This window comes from Microcebus murinus, chromosome X (genome assembly GCF_040939455.1).
Source record: "Microcebus murinus isolate Inina chromosome X, M.murinus_Inina_mat1.0, whole genome shotgun sequence".
NCBI lineage: Eukaryota > Metazoa > Chordata > Mammalia > Primates > Cheirogaleidae > Microcebus > Microcebus murinus.
In genome coordinates, this window is record NC_134136.1 from 9,357,549 (window position 1) to 9,361,310 (window position 3,762).

The 3,762-nt window shown below is 31.3% G+C and overlaps 1 non-coding gene across 1 annotated transcript; it reads left to right on the forward strand.

The window, feature by feature from the left end:
• Positions 1 to 2,752: 2,752 nt before the first annotated feature.
• On the forward strand, positions 2,753 to 2,887 carry LOC142866008 (U4 spliceosomal RNA). The gene has a single exon (XR_012916081.1). It is a non-coding gene; the product is annotated as a U4 spliceosomal RNA (small nuclear RNA).
• Positions 2,888 to 3,762: the final 875 nt, after the last annotated feature.

Here is a 3,762-nt window from a genome sequence, read left to right on the forward strand (position 1 = left end):
CAGACAATAATTTTTAGAATTAGTCAGGAAATGGAGAGATTAATGTTGCCTGAAGTTTTGAAGTTACAGATAAATGACACTTGAAGTGAGCTGTAAAATATGTATTTGCATAGAAAACTTCAAAGGCCTCTTGTTATAAATGTCCAATTAGGTTAGGATATATATGCAAATGAAGTATATATAAAACATACACATAGAATTTGTGATAGAAAATAAGCATATAAATATATAGACTATACAATGTAAAATAAATGAAAATATATAGAAATACTACACAGAATAATCTTTTTTTTTTTCTTCTTGAGACAGAGTCTCACTCTGTTGCCCAGGCTAGAGTGAGTGCCGTGGCATCAGCCTAGCTCAAAGCAACCTCAAACTCCTGGGCTCAAGCGATCCTTCTGCCTCAGCCTCCCAAGTAGTGGGGACTACAGGTATGCGCCACCATGCCTGGCTAATTTTTTTCTATATATATTAGTTGGCCAATTAATTTCTATTTATAGTAGAGACGGGGTCTTGCTCAGGCTGGTTTCGAACTCCTGACCTCGAGCAATCCGTCAGCCTCGGCCTCCCAGAGTGCTAGGATTACAGGCACCTGGCCAACAGAATAATCTTTTACATACTGAAGCCAGGGAATGGGAATGAGAATTTTCCTTAGTTTCAACACTCTGTGGTATCAAACAGAGCAATTACTATATAGTCTTTTAACTTTAAAAATTCCTTTCATAACATTGGAGGCCTATTAATAATCATTTTCCTTCTTCAGTAGTGGTGCCCCCCTTTAAATAATGACTTCTGAGAACATGAAGTTATTATTACACAAATATCACGGCCACCAGAAACAGGTCAGATATATATACTCACAGGCACACCGTGTATGTATATATACACATACATATATATTTATAATCTATTATGATTACTACTTAGCTTTAGAAACAGTTATTATAAATTGAATTTGAATGATTATGGTTTGACTGATAAAGTTTTTAGAATTTTGAAGGAAGAATAACTGTCTCTTAGAAAAATGTCACATATAGACTAATGTTATTGTGCCATCCTCTAAATCTAAAGCCATGAAGTGGGAAAGTTGCTAAAAATATATTCTTAGAAAAATAATAGGCATAATTAGGTTAAAAATTATAAAGAATACATCATTGAGATGTTTCCCTAAAAAATGGACACAAGAGGTAATATTGGAGAGTAAAATATAAAATGTTCACACAATCATAAATATTTTGAAGTTGCTACATGCAATTATAAAGAATGAAATTTTTTAAAAACTAGAGACTTAATATGCTATTACTTTATGTGAATGAAAACAAAACTTTAAAGTCAAAACAGTAATAGGGCTTCTGGTTACTATTTTCTCATAGAATACATTTTTAACGACATTGAGTATGATTTTGAAAAATGCCATACAGAATTTAAATATTTTTAGAGGACTTTCACAAATCAGGCAATGTTAAACCAAAAGAGACACAAACAAATCTTGGGAAGACTATATTGAACTTCAGTAAAATATGCAGACAAAACACATCATTTGAGATATAAACAATTCCAAATCTCAACAAAGCAAGCATACTTAAAGATTGATTTTAAAAATTCAAATTTTAGTATAGAAAGATAAAGAATGAGAAGGAATGAATACCACTGGAGTTTAATAGATTCTGAAGACAAGGGAAAAAACACAACATACACTGTTGGATAAAAATGACTGTAAAACTATGACTAGTTTAACTATGACTAGTATGTTTAAGCACATATATACACATGTGAACAGATAATAGATTGGATGTAAATATACTAGGACTTTACCAGTGGCTATCTCTGGTTGGGTGGGATTACAGTTGACTCATATTTTTTAAAATGATTTTTATTTATTTTCCAAATTTCTCTATTTCACTTTTAAAATTAAAATACAAGTAATTTCATAAAAAGAGGAAATGAGAAGGTAAACCTAGGAAAAATTTGCATATGTACAAATACTGGAATACTGGAATCAAGATTTCTCTGTTCCCCTCTCCCCACTTGGTGGCTTGAAGGTTGAAGAAATAGTTTTAAAGACAAATATAAAGACCTATAAGAGTACATCATCCAAGTAGTACTCCTAGTTGAGATTATATTAAATATGTAGAATTTGTGATAGAAAATATATATGTAAATATATAGTATATAAATAGATTTGAGAACGGGCTAAAAAAAATTCTAAGATGTTAAGTCAATATTGAGTTACCAATAGAAGCTGAGGATATATGAGATGTATATCTAGTTTTCTGAGGCTGATGTCAAAGAAGGCAGCTATGTTCTTCATGAAATGTCTTTTGGGTCACCAAAATATATGGACTACAGGAATGGATGGTCATTGGGCTGACCTAGTATGGCATTTCTAACCCCAAAGTTTCCCCATAAAGAAACACTTAAGTTACAAGTTTTTTTTTTTTTTTAAACCAAGGCCTCTGCGAAAAAGAACTGCAAATGTCAATCATAATTAAGAAATTATGTTTAGCTCTGGCAGAGGTCCGTGGGATCATATGTTGCATGTGTTACCATTCCTAGACAGACTCATGAGTCTCTATTTGAATGCTGTGGCCCTTTGCCCTTTGATAAAATCAATGATACTTTTTGGTGAAATAGTTTTAAAGAATGAAGATGTTACAAACTATTATATTAAATTTATATACATATATATACACACACACACATTCCTTATGCTGGTGTCATAAAGTCCTGACTATTTAAAATTATTTTAACAAGCTTTGCACAGTGGCAGTATCGTAGCCAATGAGGTTTATCCGAGGTACGATTGCTGCTAACTAAAATTATTTTATCCTCCAAAAAACCCTAATTTCCTGTGTTCAAAAGCATAGCATTTCTGTAATAGAAGAATAAGATGTTATCATTAACAAGGTTGATCTTAAATGTCATTTATTCTTTAATTTAGAAAAGCTACTGACTTTATGTTTGCAAATTATCATTGCAAATAAATTATGCTGAACATCAAACAAATGTGACCAAAATAGAATATCTAAAGTAAAAAATCACATAAATCAGTCATTTCAAAAGTTTAAATTTTAACAGGGGTGAATTATTTTTAATTGTTGAAAGGCATAAGCAGAAAGAACTACTTACTGTCAGAATATAAGTCAATAAATAAAATGAGAACATTTGATAAATTTAAACTTACCATTTTTCTTTTAGTGTATTCAATTCACTAAGTAGTGTAATTAAAACAAAATGAGAGTTTGTGAAAAATTTTGTTTTCAATTAGAGCTGAAAATATTGTTAATGGTAACAAACAAATTCTAAATCATAGCAAAACAAATAAAAACAAAACCCAGCACACATACACACAAACACAAAAACCTCTGTTGTGTTAAGATTTTGGCGATCTTGAAAGCTGGCAAGTTTAAGTGGCAAATCATTATAAATTTACTCTTCCTCAATTATTTCCAGAAAAATTGCATTATGAACTGCATTTTCAATTTACAGCACAGTTGAAATACAGTAGAAAGGACATTGAAATTTAATTTTTTTTTTTTTTTGGTCAATCTAATTCTACTGGAATAAAGCACAAGGAATTTTGCCTAGCGGTTAAAACTGGATTTGGGGACCTAGAATGTCAGGTTTGTATTGAAGAGCACAGAGCAGTTTCAATTGGGAGTTGAAACTAACTTCACATTAAGTGCTTCAAAGGTTTAATAAAGGAAGTAAGCACTATAAAAGGTACTTATTCCCTGCTAAAATCTGGGCACTTAGCAGTGA